Source organism: Protopterus annectens, chromosome 1.part1, assembly GCF_019279795.1.
Source record: "Protopterus annectens isolate FY-2018-M chromosome 1.part1, PAN1.0, whole genome shotgun sequence".
In the NCBI taxonomy this organism is placed as follows: Eukaryota; Metazoa; Chordata; order Ceratodontiformes; family Protopteridae; genus Protopterus; species Protopterus annectens.
Window position 1 is genome coordinate 449,411,904 of NC_056726.1, and position 19,160 is coordinate 449,431,063.

At 38.1% G+C, this 19,160-nt stretch overlaps 1 protein-coding gene across 8 annotated transcripts in view; it reads left to right on the forward strand.

The window, feature by feature from the left end:
- Positions 1–649: 649 nt before the first annotated feature.
- The window catches only part of B3GALNT2 (beta-1,3-N-acetylgalactosaminyltransferase 2), a 1,092,678-nt gene continuing 1,074,167 nt past the window's right edge, over positions 650–19,160 (forward strand). For 4 of the 8 annotated variants that reach the window (XM_044075856.1, XM_044075828.1, XM_044075879.1 and 1 more), the window contains exon 1: positions 650–788. The gene's annotated coding sequence lies outside the window, so the exon portion shown is untranslated. Of the gene's footprint in view, positions 789–929; positions 1,063–1,150; positions 1,170–1,196; positions 1,283–10,772; positions 10,817–19,160 lie in introns of those variants that run through there. The other 4 variants (XM_044075837.1, XM_044075846.1, XM_044075872.1 and 1 more) reach the window with 4 other exon arrangements.

Here is a 19,160-nt window from a genome sequence, read left to right on the forward strand (position 1 = left end):
ATGTTGTCGCTTCACAGCTAGGGTTGCCACCTTTTCAAATATCCAAAGTAGGACATTTTCTGTAAATAGATGAGATTGTACAGGACAAAACATAGTCATGGCTAGTGCAAAGGGCTAGAACTTTACTTTTTGCCAAAATAAAAGCTTATTATTGTAGTATTTGGGTTGCTTATGCTATTTCATATAACAGATGTTTTAGATACAAAATAAATATTTTATGCAGCTAACAAAGAAAAGTAATGAAATATTTTTGCCTAAAATCTCGGCACAATTGCCGTTTTTTAGTTTTTCTTGCAGGACACAACTGTCCACAGAGGGACAGGTGGTAACCCTATTCACAGCAAGAGGTTCCTGGTTCGAATCTCGGCTGGAGTGCTTTCTGTGCAGAGTCTACATGTTCTTTCTGTGCTTGCGTGAGTTTCCTCCCACATTCCAAAGATATGCAGTAGGTAAATTAGATATTCTAATTCTAAACTGGCCACAGGTGTGAATATGCTGTGGGGAAGAACTACCGTTAAGGCTAGCTAACTGGCAGTGAAACCTTGGCTCTAGATGACTGTCACTGTTGAAGTGACAACCTGACTACATGTGCAAAAATAGGAAAAAGGGGTTGTGAATAGATAGACGGATGGATGAAGCACATGCGCAATTCCGTTTGTTGGAGAGGCGGGGACGAGCACGTCGCAGGGACTACCATCCAACACGTATCTCCGAGTTCAGTGGTTCTCCCAAGATGCACTTTTGGAATAATATGTTATAAGCTGTTAGAGTTTAGCTTCTTCTAAACGGTGGGTTTAAAATGTTAGGTTGCGCCTCTGAAGTAAAGCTTTATGAGTGGTTTGTACTGCATATGTCAGTGCCATGTGTAGTTCTCATGCGAATCAGATGTGGGACATTCTGCTCCCCCTCCCTGAGCGAACTCGGCAATTACTTAAAGTGCAGGTTGCTGGTGTCTGGTAGTAATAGTCGCATAGTTGGTTACGTGAAAGGGTGTAAGAACAGCAGGGTTTACTTAACTATATATTGGGCTGTCATGTTTTGCTCAAGGCGATCACGTTAACAGTATGTAATATAACATAGTTTTGAACATGTTCTCCACCCTTACCCCGAAAAAAGTTGATTTCTTATTTGTTGTGATCTGATGATATCTGGTCACTTAGCTTGATTTAGTAAGTTTGCCTTGGATCCGTAGCGTTGGTATAGTGTAATACATGGGAGTAGTGACAAATCTTTCAGGAATACCACTAATTTTAAGAGCAGGAAAGTACAACTGTCAGTTCAGGTCTCTACTTTTTTCTTTTGTTTTTATGACTTATTGTCTAATATGTTTGCTTAGTGCTGTCATTTTAGTTGGCTACTGCTTTTAGGAACATCCCTAATTCTGGATCAGAATAGGTTTGCTCTGGCCATCCAAAAGTTGATTTTTTTAAGAAAAGATGGTGTATTGCACGTCAGTAAATTTTGATAACAATTACGATTACAGACTTCTTATACTTCAGAAAAATGCATACTACTTCACACCATTTACATACACTTGGTATTTAAAACTCTCCTAATTCCGGGCCTTAATCAATCTATTCTCTGTCCCTAGTTCTGGGGGGTGAAAAGTTGGGACTTCTACCTTATTACACCTGTTTTGCATGTTTATTGTCAAAAACATATTTCTACATTATTTTGGAGTTCCTGTAAGGGGAATTATAATGTTTGTATAGTACACAATAGTACAGACCTTATGTTAAATGTTCTATAACTTGTGTTTTGTCGTTTAATTACTGAATACTCGCATTTGGTTAGCTTCCCATATGTGTGTGTAACTGCTTACTTCTCTAAAAACTCACATTTGCAATATTTTGTACTGTCTTTCAAATATAAATTTGTAGATTCCTTCTGTAAATTGTATCTGCCATTTTAACAATGTGAAATGAGTAAAAATAAATGACGTTCTCACTAAACTATTAAGCAGTGTAATTTCAACTTGGGGAGGCACCTACTAGTTCTTTTAGAAATTATTTTAAGTGTAAAGAGAAGCAGTGCATTCCCATAAGTAGTGTTATATAACCATCGCATTGATGTGTTATGTGTTGCACTCCAAAGCTGAGGAATCGACTTTATTTGTTTTTGGGTTGCCTCTGTGTGTGTCATCTCTTCTAGAATTTCCAGGGAAGTCCATGATTTTGCATCAGAATGTCTATTTTCCGTAAAACAAATAAATAAATGAAGATTTGTGGTGAAACAGTGTAGCAGGGTAGCTGTCCATGAATAATGCCAGGTATTACATGTACAGACTTTTTTCTTTAGAAGATGATTGCTAATGTAAAACCTTTTTTTCTGTCATACATTCTAAGTTAATAGTATTGGAACAATTGTAATGTGGAAGTACAGTAATGGAGTATTTCCACATGTCTGAAACACAAGTGAAGGGGCGCACCATACCATTACTGAAGTATAAGTAGTCTGGCACCAGGCTTAATCCTCTTATGCTTCCCTCCTGCTGAGTCTTTAGACATCTTTTTAATTCTAAAGTTAAAGTCGGGTTTAGCAGACCAATAGGCTACCAACCTTGCAAAACAAAAGTGATAGTATACTGTTGCATATGATGGCAGTAACTGTTGCATTTTGTTGTAGAAATGTGTTGCTAGGTGTAATTCATAAGAGTTATAAGGAATAATTTCCATTAGTCCATTATAGTTTTGTTAATTGCCATGGTTCCCTTTAGTGTGATCAGTGCACTCAGTAGTCTGTATTTTACCAGTTCCCTGTTAGAATTTACATCAGAGTATGCAACTAAAGGAATCCTACATTGTACTTGTGTTTTAATAATGGCTTGTATGGTATTCCTGGAAGTTTTATGTGAAGTACACTTCTCTTATTTGATTCTACATTTATTTGTTGTCTTGCTTATTATTCTTTGTTTACAGAATTAGTCCTGTTGGGCAAGTCTCATTTACAGTTGGAACCTGGAGAGAAAAGATGTTACTGAGGCAGAAACTTATAAAATGCGAGCAAGAAAACACAATGTAAAAATTGTGTAACAGTATAGAGCTTACATGAATATGATACTGACAGATTGTTTTGGATGTTTAAAAAGTGTTCCCGGTTTTGTTGCTTTGTCTCTTATTTTTCACATTTTGCTCTGATTCCATAGGTTCATAGGTGTTTACTAGGCTAATGACCACAAGGGCCTTTTTAAGCCTAGCCATGCATCCCAAATCTCTGACAAGTTCTGATACCCTTGATATGTGTAAGCATGGGCCTGGGAAATGAAACATTTACAGGTTACCTATGTCCATTAGAGAAATAGGTGCCAAACCAGAGATGAATTTCCGGTTTCCCATCCAATTGTCCAAGTTGCACTTGAATTGGGTTAGAGAGGAACTCTGCTTCACATGGACGGGGAACCTGTTTCATAGATGGGGTAGTCTGTGGGATACATACCTATCTCTCCAGCAGGTTTTATTTGTATCACAGGCAAGGTTTAAGTCTTTAGATCAGGTAATTATGGTGCTGTTTGATTTGTAGATATGCAGGAGGTCCATTAGAGTGGGGTCTGATAGTGCCCTGCATGCCAGGCATAGATCTCCCCTCAAAAGCATTTAGGATAAAGAATACAGGGATAGGTTCTTGAGGAGGTCTGCATAGGACATTTTACTTATCCCCTGTGTTCTTTCAGTGAGGAAACTCTGTGGACATGTCCAGTTGTTGGATATGCCTGGGTAGGTACATACCATTGTACTCAATGATAAGTCTGATGAATGCTGAATACAATTAACAATGTCTTCCTTGGATTTAGATGACATGCCTTTGTTTATAAGTTGTGCAACATAGAATGATTTCCTCACCACTATAGACACGTGTTGGTCAAAGGCTAAATTACTATCTATGTGTGTCTCTTAAGTCCCTGACTACTGGGTTAACTGTAAGGGGTGTGTTGTCAATATGATAGTTACCAGGGATGGATGACTTCCCAAAGGATACCATTATGCATTTCTTGGCATTTAGTTTTAGTCCATGGCTGTGACACCAGTTGTTTGTCTGTGTCAGCCCCTCCTGGAGAACATTTGTTTCAGTGTGAGATTCAGTGACCGCTCCTAATTTGCAATCATCTGCAAATTTAGTCAGCCAGAGACCACTGACATTGGCCTTGACTTCTGCAAATTAAGTGGCAAAAAGAAGCAGTACAAGGACTGATCCATGAGGGACTCCACTTGTGACTGGCCTCTTTGTGGAGATGGACTCCCCAATTCTTACTTCCTGGGTCCTGTCTGTGATCCAGTTGGCTATCCACCTTGTGGCATACAGATTTGTACCTAACCTCTCGAGTTTGTCAAAAATGCCTGAGTGCGGTATTGTGTCAAATGCCTTGACCAGGTCAAGGTAGGCAGTGTGAACAATTTTGCCCTCATCCATTGCTTTGGTGACCTTCTGAAAGAAGTACACCAGGTTGAGTAGGCATGATCTGCCCTTGACAAAACCCGACTGGGTTAGATCCAGTGTCTGGAGGTTTACTGTATCTCTGTTAATCATTTCCATGATAATTCTTTCCATGGCTGTATATGTAAGAATAGAGAGACTTATGGGTCTGTAGTTTCCACGGTATGTAGATGGCCCACCTTTGTGCAGAGGGATGACTATTGCCTTTCTCTGGTCATAAGTCATGAAGCCTGTTTGCAGACTACAGTTAAATAGTAATTACAGAGGCCCTGGTAAGTCATGTTTCATGCTGTTTAAAAGGCATCATGGGATATTGTACTATGATATTGACAGATTATTTTAGATGTTTAAAAAGTGTTCCTGTTTTTGTCTCTGATTATATTTCACATTTTGCTCTGATTCCAGAATAGTTGTTGAAAGTTGAGTTTATGTCCTTGAGTAATTTTAAGAAGGTGAGAATCTTTCTGTGATGCAGGAGAGTTCATATTTGTGTAACTGGTATAAGTTATTAAACATTTTATTGTTATCTCTTCATATGAGTTCTGGTAAGAAAGAGAACAGACATACTTAAGAAACTGTGTGCAGTTTGCTTGGGAAAGTAAACCGAGGGATCTAAAGACAGGATCTAGCTGAAGTAACAATGTTGCAGTGTATAGTAAGCAAATAGATGTGAAGAACCAGCCTTCACATCTATGTTAAAAAGATGTACAGTGGTGGGCAACAGCATTTGAAAAAAAAATACAGCTTTCATTGCAGCATAAAAGAGCGGTGCACCAATTATTTTTTGTCTACCCTCTAAAATGCACACCATATGTCTTTGAAGTAAAGAAGTAATCATTGTATGCGATAATGCCTTAGTAATGAACCCTTATTATTTCCCTAGAGTTCATAGACTTCAACCAGGAATAGTGCTCCCCTTTCATTTGCTTTCTCTTTTGTACTGCTAAACAGAAACTATAGGAATATTAAGGGGTGCACAGCAACTGGAATAAAATAAAATTCAAATACTTCAATCTTTTAATATTGTTACTGGTTTTAAGTTTATTTATTAAGGTACTTCAATACAGTGCTTAATTGTTAAGAACGTGAGATCATGTTGTCATGCATGCATGTGCAGCTGCACAATTGTTGTGATGATGTCGTCATGACTATAATGTTGCAGTAAGAGAGAGGGCATGCAGATGTAAGTATGTACCAGATACTCTCCTAAAGGACAGTTAGAGCAGAAACTGAAAAACATATGTTTTATCTTTTCGTTTAGTTCTAAGTAATCCAAACTTGCCTGCAGCATAATTGATTATTTTTAATTATATTTCTTTCCCTGAATTCTATCATGGGGGAACTTACTGATGTGATCTTGTTTTCTTGGAAAGCTATTTTTTGCCTGTAATGTGCTACATTGTTTTTCACTGAGCATGATTTTGCAGGCTTTTGCCCCGCTCCTCCTAAAATGTCTTATTTTTCTGATAAATCACTGAGGATTACAGTTAGTAATGCTGGACATTGGTTCCATAATTTTTATTTTTCAGAAAATGCATGTTCAAAATTTGTTATTTTGTTAAATTTTTAAGTGAATTAGAATATTTGAAAATTTAAAAAAAAAAAAAAATCAACCACAGCATGAAGTAATTGGAAAGAGTAGTGGAAGCTAAGTTAAGAAGGGAGGTGATGATTAGTGAGCAGCATTATGGTTTCATGCCAGGAAAGAGCACTACAAATGTGATATTTGCTCTGAGAGTGTTGATGGAAAAGTATAGAGAAGATCAGAAGGAGTCACATTGTGTCTTTGTGGACTTCGAGAAAGCATATGACAGGGTGCCTAGAGAGGAGTTGTGGTATTGTATGAGGAAGTCGGGAGTGGCAAAAAGTGGTATAGGATATGTACGTGGGCAACGTGATAGTGGTGAGGTCTGCGGTAGGAGTGATGGATGCATTCAAGGTGGAGGTGGGATTACATCAAGGATCAGCTCTGAGCTCTTTCTTACTTGTAATGGTGATGGACAGGTTGACATACGAGATCAGACAGGAGTCCCCGTGAACTATGATATTTGTGGATGACATTGTGATTTGTATGGAACAGGTTGAAAAGACCCTGGAGAGGTGAAGATATGCTCTAGAGAGGAGAAGAATGAAGGTCAGCAGAACTAAGACAGAATATATGTGTGTGAATGAGAGGAAGGATAGAGGAATGGTGAGGATGTAGGGAGTAGAGTTGGCGAAGGTGGATGAGCTTAAAAACTTGGGATCAGCAGTTCAGAATAATGCTGAGTGTGGAAGAGAGGTGAAGAAGAGAGTGCAGGCAGGGTGGAGTAGGTGGGGAAGAGTGTCGGGAGTGATTTATGACAGACTTGTACCAGTAAGAGTGAAAGGGAAGGTACTACAAGATGGTAGTCAGACCAGCTATGTTATATGGGTTGGAGACAGTGGCACTGACAAAAAGACAGATGTTTAGAGCTGGAGGTGGCAAAGTTAAAGACGTTAACATTTGCATTGAGTGTGATGAGGATGGACAGTATTAGAAATGAGTATATTAGAAGGTCAGCTTAGGTTGGACGGTTTGGAGATGAAGCTAGAGAGGCAAGATTGCATTGGTTTGGAAGTGCTGAGGAGTGATGCTGGGTATATTGGGAAAAGGATGCTAAGGATGGAGGTGTCTGGTAAGAGGAAAAGAGGAAGGTCTAAGTTAAGGTTTATGAATGTGGTGAGAGAGGACATGCAGGTGGTCGGTGTGATAGAGCAGGATGCAGAGGACATGAAGAAATGGAAACAGTTGATCTTCTATGGCGACCCATAATGGGAGCAGCCGAAAGAAAAAGGAGGAGAGAATATTTGAAAATTTTGGGCCTTTGTTTTCTGGTTTTGATCCTGATCCTTTAGCAAAGGAGTTTAGATGTATGATGCATTGTAAGGGCGTAGCTGACAGAATTAATTCACCCTAGCCTCTGCTGGCCAGTCACAACAATATTCACTTAGAGTGGAAGTAGAAATACAGTCAATGTTGGGAATCCTGAGTAAAAGTGTTGATGACTGTTTTTAAGGTTAATAATCCTTTATAAAAAGTGTTAGTGGTTGTTTGAAGTACCTCTTCCATATTTGTTATTTTTGTGCTACACTGTCTGTCAAATGTGCTTGTAGAAATATAAAATACAAGGGGGTCTAAAATAATCTTTTTTTTTTTAAAAAGTGAAATTGAGTTTTTATGAGCATCCTGACTTCCTCCTTTTGTTCCATGAGTTAGCCAGGATGTCATATTTCCTGGCTTTTGAAGTTGCTGTCACTTACTTCTTCCCTTCAGACTACAAAAAACTCAATGGTGGAATTACCCCAGGAGAGAGAGAATATAGTTGTGACAGTATAAAATAAAAAGTTGTGAATTTTTTAGCCTGAATGGCTGTATGTCCCCACTGGGTGTGAAATAACAGCAAAAAGCTACAGGTATTTTGCTGTCTGTGTATTCCTCGGCAATACATTCAAATGTGATAAATAAAATAAAATGCCCTTGCATTATTTTGACTATTTATTTTATTTTACATTTGTTTACCGGGAAAGTTTGACTGGATGCAGGTCCTTTTTCAGAGGAAGCCCGGGGAGAAAAGCTCCAGTATTACAATACAAAAGTTACATAAGTTGACAAATACGTAAGAAAATGATTAAAAATCTACAACAAAAACGGGTACATGATGATAGACAATACAGTTATCTAGATGTAAATATTTACATAGTATATTCACAAAAAGTTACATAATTATAGATCTTATAGTTTTCTCAATGTAAATATATACAGTTTAAATGAGAGAGGGTGAAGTGTCTTGACAGCTGAGTTCAGATATTGGAGTAAGATCACTTTGAGTGTTGAGGTAAGGCGTAACCAGGACAGTTGCAAGAACAAAGCCAGGTGTCTGTCAAGTGAGATTTTAGGAGTTTTTTAAATTGTGGCATAGAGCTGTTGGAGGTTATAGGGGGTGGCAGTTTATTCCATATTTTTGGAATGAAATTTGAGAAGAGCAATTCGCCAACTGAGTTGTTAGCTTTGGTGATGGCTAGGAGGAGTTTATAACTGGAACGTAGTGTTCTAGAAGCATTGTGTGGTTGTATAAGATTTTGTAGAGCAGGGGTTTTATGTGGATGATGTAGTATTTTGTGGGCAAAGGTTAATTGGTTAAAACGTAGCAGTTGGTGAAATCTAGCCATTTTAGCTGTTTAAGAGAAGTACAGTGATGTGTCCTATATGAGGCATCAGTGGCAAACTTAGCAATTTTATTATAACAAGAATTCAATTTGTTTAGACCAGTTTTGCAGAGGTTGGTTAGTATTGGGGAGGCATACAGGAGAGTTGACAGGAAGAGTGTGTGAGCGATAGTAGCTTTTGTATTTCTTGTCAGAAATTTTGTTTCTGTAATGAAGACCTTGCTTTTGTGGACCTTTTTAATGGACTGAGATATGTGGATATCGAATTTCAAGTTATTGTTAATTTCTACACCTAGCAGTTTAGTGTGAGCTATTGGGGTGATAATAGTTTTAATTTGTGGATAGGATATTGAAAGAGAGTGAAGGCTAGGGGGATCTTGATGGGTGGAAGAGAAGCTTAGGTTTTTTTTTGGATTTAGAATGAATTGAGAGTTAGTAAGGCATAATTCCACAGATAAAAAGGATTCTTAGATTATGGTTTGGAGTTCTTGTGGGAAGGAGGCTGCACATATTAGAGTTGAGTCATCTGCATATTGCACCACTATGCCTTGAAGTGTGAAGGTATGGAGTTGGTTGGTGAAGAGAGAGAAAAATAGAGGTCCAAGTATGGAGCCTTGTAGTACCCCTAAGGTGACTGGGAGTTGAGGGGAAAGGTGGTGTTGCCATTGGATGGCCTGCTGTTGTCCTGGTAGGTAGTTTTGGAACCAGGTGATAGAGGAGCTACTAAAGTTTATTATGGAGAGAAAACTGATGAGTTTATTCTGACTTACCATATCAAAGACTTTTGACAAGTTAAAAAATATGGCAGATACAAATTTCCCATCATTTCTGTAGTGGTTTACAGTGTTAGTAAAATACATTAAGGCTGTGGTGGTACTGAGAGAGGGGCAAAAGCCATGTTGAGTGTTTGATAATAGTTTGTGTGTGAAGGTAGTCCATGAATTGGGTATTTAGGACTCTCTAGGATTTTTGATAAGGGTGACAGGATGGTGATTGGGTGTTAATTAGTAAGTTCGGTGGAATTGCCTCCCTTGTGTAAAGGTAGAATGTTTGACCCTTAAAGATTAAGTGCGTAATTGGAGAATTAATGAACAGTTGAGCTTGTGTTAGAACGAGTCCCCCAGAAATCTGCTTTAGATTAAGCAGGTAGTCCAAAAATGAATAAATAGTTGAGCTAGTGAGATGGCAGTCCCAAAAGCTAATTTTATAGTTCTTATTCATGTCTTCACTGTTTGAATGGCAGTCTCCACTTGTTTATTAAATGTGTGACTGGAACTTTACACAAGTAACAAGTTCTTCCAAAGGCCTGATGTTTATATTGTACATAGTTGTCTGATATGCCCACAACAGGTATCCACTTTAATAATGTAGATTTTAATGCATTAACCACACTTGTTTCAGTCAGTTTGATTTTTTTCAGAGAACTTGGAAAAATCATCTATACAAATAAGGTACATGGCTTTCTTGACGTGATTGGATATGTATGCTATAATGTATTCCTTTGAGTTGTTGTCATGGAGTGAATTGCTTCATGTGGCACAAGTATTTTAATTGCCATTTGTGGCCAATACATTATGTCTTACTCTGAATTGCTGTTCACAGTTGTGGCTCAGTATTCTTCCATGCAGTTATCTTCCAATTGATTGGGGCTATTATTTTGCAAAGTTTGAGTATTAGTGCAGAGAATTAAGACTGAGCTGTTACTAGGCTACTCCCTGTAGTACAGGATTTGGTTCCCTCAGTCGCCATTTGCCTGCTGTGACTTTGAGCAAGTCACATAAACATGCTGTGTTCTGGAACAGTTGGGAATTTGGGCTTGGCTGTTCAGTGGACTCTTGGGCTGTATGCTTAGTAACTACCTGTGAACATATGGGCATACTAATCTTTGACTTGGGCATAACTTACTTTCTCCTAGAAAGAGAAATATTTTTTTTCATGCTGACTTTTGCTCAGGTGAGTCTCTCATTGTAAAATCTTTCAGTGGCTTCCTTCTCAAGTTAGTCTCAGTGATTTTTCTTTTCTTATTTCATTAAGTATAGAATTACCCAAAAATTCTAGTAGCTCTTGAACTGTTATTCATGTTCCTGTAGTAAATATGTTCTCAACATAGCTAGTATGTATAGTCCCATATTTTGTTTCTATTTCACTTTCAGGTTATACTTCTGAAGATTAAGCAGTGACTTCTGAAACCTTGGAGGTACGTTTTACAAAAACATTCCAGATAAGCTCTGCATTGGTTTTGTAGCCTGTTTCCACTTTTACTACTTTGCCACATTCATTAAGTTTCTCACTTGTATATAGTAATGACCAGTTCTTTTCTGTCTGATAGTTCTCTTTTTTCATCTGGATATGGTCTGACTCATAGGCAACCTATTTCATAGGGTTCCAGTATTTAACACATTCTGGCTAACTTATTCACATCCTTTTAAGTAATAGTATTGGTGCTATAACATGCTTCTTGTGTCTTTCAGAACTTGGTTCCTTTTCTTAGTTCCATTCCAAGGGTATGTCTTACTCTGATGACTTTCTTAGAGTCATAATTACTTCAGACATTAGGCAAAGGAACAAACTTTGCAATATTCTGCATCAATCCTAGAATTCTGTTTAATCCATGCTTGCCTTCTGGCTTTTTCAGATGTACTCTTACTTTGACTTTTCTATATCAGGCTTCAGTCTCTCTTACAGTAAAATGTGACCAGTGTGTTTCAGACTTGTCACTTCTCATTTATTTAGCTTAAAATTCTGCTATCTTAATAGCAGTTCTGGTTTCTTGCCATGACCTTGTCTCTGACTGCATTCTAATGGGCAATCTGTTATGTTTTAAACATCTTCCTGACCTTCCGATTCTTGTGCAGTTGCTCTTTGTTGTACCTCTAAAACTGGTGAAATACCAAATGGAAGTGGAAAATAAATTAAATCTAAACAAGTTAGTACCTTATTCGTCAGGTTTTCTGCTATAGTTCCTGGTTTGCATTTAGTATTGAAAGCATTTGGGATTTGACATTCAGACCACATTTTCTGCTGTAAGCAGTGGGGAATGCTGTATTTTAATTGCTTTATTCCATTCCATGCTTGCAGATTAGCAAGCATGTTAATTTTATCCCGCTTTACAAAAATAGGTGTACTGTTACAAATTTTGTTGGCTCTAATTGCTTCTTAGTGACTCTGAGTTTTCTATTTTATTTCATTACTTCTCATTTCTACTCATGAGAAATACTGTGCATGTTTGAATATCTGATGATTAGGATTTATTTTCATATCATGTTTTTATGGCAAACTTTCTAATCCAGTAAGTAACAGCATAGCTATAAAAGACATGATTGTTAAGGCTCTATGCAGTATTCAAAATGCCTCTTGAATGTCTTACTGACTTTTCCTGAATATGTGAAGCCTGCTCTCTCTCTTTTCTTTCTGTGAACTCACAAGACAGATGGTCCAAAATGTTAAGTTTAAGTGTGGTGATTTTTAATAGGATTGTATGCTTTTTATTTTTATGTTTATGTTCACAGTTTTTTTTTTTTTGATGCCCTGAATGTGTTAAAGCACACACAACTTCATTTCCTGTACCTTTTTAGCTCCAGTGCTCCAAAAGTGTATTTGGTTATATTGCAGTCTGCATGTGTGGCTAATTTAAATTCAGCATTTCACACATTAATTCTTAGCATTTCTGGATAAAAGTCAAATGTGCAGTCTGCTGTCATTTATAATGCATTTTCAGACTTCATTTTCAACTTTTAATTGTGCCAAAAACAGCTTTCTTTCACACTTGTGTTCAACAACATCAAGATTTGTTTGAGCAAGCTTTTTTGTCTTTTGCACATATTTGAAAAAAAAAGATTCAGTTTTTACACAGCTGAGTAATTGCAGGACACTCTTTCCATGCATTCTTATAGTCACATCCACTACAAGTCTGCAGTTTCAGTTGTACCATTTTTTTTCATTTCCACCTCATAGCACTTTTTCTCATATCCCTTACTGTTGCAACACATTTTCAGTTTTGTTTATTATGTTCACACTTTATTTCATATTTTCACATTTTTATTTGATTCACATTTTTGTCTTAAATGAATTACCTGGGAAAAGAAATCTATTTAACCACACACTTATGATTTCTGTTACACTAAATACATCCCTAGCTTTTGATAAGGTCATATGCAGTACTCTTAATAACCTGGACCTTGTTTGATAAATTCTTGTAGGTCAAAATATTGCATCTCTTGCTAATGGATCATACAGCTTGCCAAATATGGCTGATGTTTGAAGGACATAAAATGTTGGTTGTGGCTTAAGGAGTACAATGGGGCTTGTAGTTGTGGTTTTTGCATTGTGTTTCCATTGGCTTGTCTTACGGTTTTCTAGTTTGGTTTACATTTGTATTTGATTGTCATTTCTGAACATTTGATGTCTGGTTTGTTTGAATGCATGTTATTGCTTCAGTAAGGCACATCTGAGTGTTTACTCCAGTAGCACAAGCTTTTGTGTGTCTGCAGACTTCTGTGACTTTGTATAGAACAAGTTGCAAATAAATGCCGGGTTCTTTCCGTGGTCACAGTAATTTGTAAACCTGTTTCTGATTGGTGGCATTTTGTCTACTGTTCTTGAAATGTCTCCAGTGACATGCAGAATTGTGGCACAATGTCTTAACTTAACTGCTGTTAATTTATATTGAGGAATATATTATGTTTCTGACACCAAGGACTGCACTATTTTTCTATGAAACTGACCAGCAGTGAGAGAATTCCTTGTTGCATTTAGACAAATTCTCTTAACAGAAATTATACTTTTGTAGTGCTAAACACAGAAACATTCTCAAACAGCTGTATTTTTTCACTGATGGTACCCTTCAACATTTGGATGTTAGGATGCTTGGCAAAACAATATAGACCCTGTGGATCTGTTAACAACCTTCATAAGGTCTTTGACTTCTAGAAAGTAGTTACACAAATGGTCTGTATCTTGCTGTAGGCAGGTGTTAGCATGTTTAAGTGTATAAACCCCAGTGCACCTCCTGCAGAATAATCTTTAAGTGATTCTGAAAATCACTGAAGTGGAAGTCCTTGTTTGAAGTTTGAGGCAGATTGTTAAGGCATCACTTATGTGGCTGGACAGGTCCATAGGATTGTAGCAGGTTACTAAGCTAATGACCCCAGGGCCCTTACACGCCTAGCCAAGTTCAACCCATGTTCCCAAGTGTGTTTGGTTCAAGCAGACACTAAAATCAGCACCTGTTGCCCCTGTCCAAGAGGGACACAGGTGGAACCCCTTGGGTGAATTTCTGGTTACCCATCCAGTCATCCAAATCATGTTTAAATAGCGCCAACGAGGGGATTTAACATGAATAAGAAGCTTGTTTCAAAGGTGGAGCAACCTCTTTTGAGACAAATCTGTCTGTTGAGCAAGGTCTGTTGATGTCACATACCAGGTTAAGGTCCTTTGAGCAAATGACCCGTATGCCATTTGACTTGAAAATGTGCAGCATTTCCATTAAAAATGTGTCTGAGGTTGCCATATATGCAAGGTACAGGTTGCCCCTGAGTAGTATGTACATGAGTGACAATTTCTGTCTGTCTGCATAAGACAGATCTTGAAGACCCTGAGTTTTCTTTGTAAGGAAGTGTGGTCTTTCCAGTTGCTGCAGGTCTTTGGACAAAAACATACCAAAGGGAGCGTTGTACTCTTATTGGCCTGATGAAGGAAGAGTGTACAGGAGGGTTATAACTTATTTTATTTTTTCTGGAGGCAATGCCCTTGCTTATGAGATGAGCAATATAAAATGCCCTTCTTACCACTGTGGAGAAATGGTGATCAAAGTTAAGATTGCTGTCAACCTGTGTGCCCATATCTGTCACCACTAACTGTTTGTTTAGGGTATTGTTGATGTGGTATTTTGCAGGAACATTACCCTTGCCGAAGGGGATGGTGATGCATTTTTTTGCATTTAGTTTAAGACCATGGCTTTGGTGCCAGTCATTAGTCTGCGTAAGACCTTCTTGCAAGATGTTGACATCGTTAGAGGTTTCAATTATCACTCCCAGTTTGCAGTCATCCGCAGACTTTGTCAGCCATAGTTCTTTAGTTTTAGCATGTACTTCGGAGAAGTAGATTCCGAACATTAGGGGTCCCACAATTGATCCCTGTGGAACACCACTGGTTACAGGTCTGCTGGAGGAGGTAGAGTCCCTTATTTTGACCGTATGAGTTCTATCAGTGAGCCAGTTTGCAACCCACTGACAGTATATGGGTTGATACCAAGGTGGGTGAGCTTATCAATGATGCCTGAGTTAGAGGATTGTGTCAAAGACCTTGGCTAAGTCTAGGTAGGCTATATGCACAGATTCGCCCTTATCTAGGGCTTTGGTGACTGTCTGGAAGAAGTCCACCATGTTTAACGGGCATATTCTCCCCTTGATAAAGCCAAACTGGGTGGGGTTGAGCGTTTGGAGATTTCCTGTATCTTTAATAAGGTCCATGATGATTCGTTCCATGGCCTTGCAGATGAGGCTAGTCAGGTTAATGGGTCTGTAGTTCCCGAGGTCCATGGATGCACCCCCTTTGTGCAAAGGGATGCTGGTAGTTATTTTCCATTCTGCTGGGACAAAGCCAGTGCTTAGGCTGTGATTGAAAAGTGTGCCCAATAGTGATGCTAATTCCTGTTTTAGCCCATGTAGAACACAGCCCGGGATGTTGTCTGGTCCCATAGAGGCTATGTTTATGGCCTTGGAGAGGACATTTAAGACGTGGTCCTCGGAAATGCTAGGTGTGGGACAGGTGTTAGGGATGCTTTGGGGTATACAGTGGATATAAAAAGTGTACACACCCCTGTTAAAATGCCAGGTTTTTGTGATATAAAAAATGAGACCCCAATACATGATTTCAAAATTTTCCCACCTTTAATGTGACCTATAACCTATACAATTCAGTTGAAAAACAAACAAATCTACTAGGGGGAAAAATATAAAAAATGAAGTACAATACACTGGTTGCATAAGTGTGCACACCTTTAAACTAATACTTTGTTGAAGCACCTTTTGATTTAATTACAGCATTCAGTCTTCTTGGGTATACACCTGCCATTAATGAGAATCTGATTAACCCCAAATAAAGTTCAGCTGTCCTAGTAGGATTTTCTTGACATTTACTCAGTTGCCTGCTACACCAAAAGCCATGGTTCGCAAAGAGCTTACAAAGCATCAAAGGGTTCTCGTTGTTGAAAGGTATCAGTCAGGAGAAAGGTACAAAAAAATTTCCACAGCATTGGCTATACCATGGAACACAGTGAAGACAATCATCAGAAAGTGGAGAAAATATGGGACAACAGTGATGTTGCAAAGAACTGCACATCCCTCCAAAATTTATGAAAAGACCAGACGAAAAGTGGTCAGGGAGGCTGCCAAGAGACTTACAGCAACACTGAAGGAGCTGCAGGAATTTCTGGCAAGTACTGGTTGTGTACTATATGTGACAACAATCTCCCGTATTCTCCATATGTTCGGACTGTGAGGTAGGGTTGCAAGACGGAAGCCTTTTCTTACACAGAAAAACATCCAGGCCCGGCTAAAATTTGCAAAACAATACATCAAGTCTCCCAAAAGTATGTGGGAAAATGTAGTCTGATGAGACCAATGTTGAACTTTTTGGCCACAATTCTAGAAGCTACATTTGCCGCAAAACAATGCATCAAGTCTCGCAAAAGCATGGGGGAAAATGTGTTATGGTCTGATGAGACCAAGGTTGAACTTTTTGGCTACAATTCCAAACTGTACATTTTGGCGCAAGAACAACACTTTGCACGCCCAAAAGAACACCATCCCCACGGTGAAGCATGGTGGTGGCATTATCATGCTTTGGGGTTGCTTTTCTTCAGCTGGAACTGGGCCTTTAGTCAAAGTGGAGGGAATTATGAACAGTTCCAAATACCAGTCACTTTTGGCCCAAAACCTTCAGGCGTCTGCTAGAAAGATGAAGAGGAATTTCACCTTTCAACACGACAATGACCCCAAAGATACATCCAAATCGACAAAAGAATGGCTTTACCAGAAGAAAATTAAAGTTTTGGAATGGCCCAGCCAGACCCCAGACCTAAATCCAATAGAAAATCTGTGGGGTGACCTGAAGAAGGCTGTGGACAAGAGATTCACTCCCCATATGATAGATTTGGAATGCTTTTGCAAGGAAGAGTGGGCAAATATTACTAAGTCAAGATGTGCTATGCTGATAGACTCCTACCCAAGAAGACTAAATGTTAGTTATTAGACCAGCAGATTAGGGTGTGCTGTTGTTATGGACAAAGAAAGTTATGCTAATAAGATGCTTTGTATGCTATATGATACTGAGACTTCTATTTTATTGACAGGAAATGAATTGGATCATATTATTAAAAATCTTTATACTAATCTTTATGATATGTTAATGTGTCGACAAACTGACAGTGATTTATATAAATATTTTTTAGTTGGATGTCCACTTGTTCCTGTTATTAGAGGCTTACCGAAAGTCCATAATAATTATTGAGACCCCCCCCCCCCCACTTAGACCTATAGTAGCAAGTAGAGGCTGGCTGACTGACAGAGCCCATATCCATTTTTATTGAGAAGATGTTGAGACTAATTGTTGACAAAGGAGAAATGATTTTGAAAGATAATGAAAAGTTTGTATCCTCCTTATTAGATTTTGTTTTCTTCCATAGGTATAAGGCAGAATGTTTATTTGTTACGATGGATGTGACATCTTTATTTACATCAATACCAAATGAGGATGGGATTGACTATGTTAGGCAGTACATATCTAAAGAAAGAAACATAAAGTTGCTCTGTACTGTATGTTACTTGATATGATTTTGACAATGTATTTATGATGGAGATTATTTTCTTCAGAAAAAAAGGTGGGCACACCTTGTGCAAATTTAGTCATGGCTTTTTGGCAAACCACATATATATCGAGAACAAGCGATATTTAACTCAGCACTATAAAATGTTTGTATATACTGCGGTGGTACAGCGGTAGCATTGTTGCCTCACAGCAAGAGGTTCTCCTGCTCGATTCACGGCTGGAGTGCCTTCTGTGTGGAGTCTTTATGTCCTCCCAGCAGTCAAGTGGCTCCGAAAGACATGCGTGAATGGGCATGCCTTCGCTGAAGGTTGGGCGTCGGGCTGGCAACTCGGCACCATAAAAAAATCTACTGCCAATCATTAGCGGACCAGAGTTCTGCTGTGGCGACCCCTAACTGGGAAAAGCCGAAAAGACCAACAACAGCAACAACTATTCTATAAAAGGTTTGTTGATGATATATTTTTGTTGTGGGGAGGTACAGTAGAAGACCTGAATTGCTTTATTATGTATTTGAATAATATTGCAGACATTGTGCAGTTTACATGTGCTTGGTCTTTTGACAGCATTGAATTTTTGGATGTTAAATTTTCGAGGGGTACAAATGGTATCTCTACAAGTATTTTTAGGAAAGCGTGCAAAAAGAATAATCTCTTAGAGATGGTATGCACCCCACATAAATATTGTCAAGGGACAAAGCCTACAAACCTCTCGCGTCACTAGTTTAAACCAAGAATGTGACGTGGCCCTTAGGTAGTTAGAGCACAATTTCCTACAAAGAAGCTATAGATCTAATGAGTGCTTTATAATGTGTTTGAAAGAAAAAAACTGATTGTGAAGGTAAAGGAAGCCCCTTTTTTAGAGATAGAAAACTATATACTACCTCTCCTAATAGAACCTCTTGTGACAGAACTGCTAAAAAATGTAGAATGGTTATCTGTTTTACTAGGAATAACAGTGATGTGAAAAATATAATTTCCAAGTACTGGAAAATTTTATTAGCTGATGAGAAACTTAAATGGGTTGTAAGAGAGGTGCTCAATTCTTTAAAGAGGTTATTATGTTATGAGGGCAAAAGCAGAAATGTTATAGAATTTCAAAGAAAGGCACTTTTGCTTGTAGGAACTGCAATTTTGTGTTCATACATAGGAGATAGAAGTTTTATCCATCCTCCTACAAAAAAGGAATATGTTTTCCACCATTATGCTTATTGTAGCAGTAGAAACGTAGTATATTTAGCATACTCCATCAAATGTCCAGCATTCTATGTGTGAAAAACCAATAGAACCCTAAGGGAACGTATCAGAGAACACATATATGCAATTAATAAAGAAGACAAAACAAATAGTATAGCTAGACATGTGTTGGATGAAGGAACATTACATAAGTTTAAATTCATAGTTTTAGAATTAGTATAAATGAGCCCTAGATTAGGAAATACAAAAAACATGACGGAAAAGGTATAGACAAAATGGATCATACGACTACAGCCAGATAAATATTATGGGTTGAATGATAGGGTTTTTATAAAGCCATTTTGTACTAGACAGAACATTGAATAAGTGAAACTTGTTAAAAATCATGTTTTGAATCTATTTTATGTGCCTTTTTATAGTATTTCTTAATGTTTATATTAGTTTTTAGGATTAATTAATAAATATTTTATGCTGTCTGTTTTTCTGTTGCTTTGACTAAGGGAATGTTATTGGTTTTAA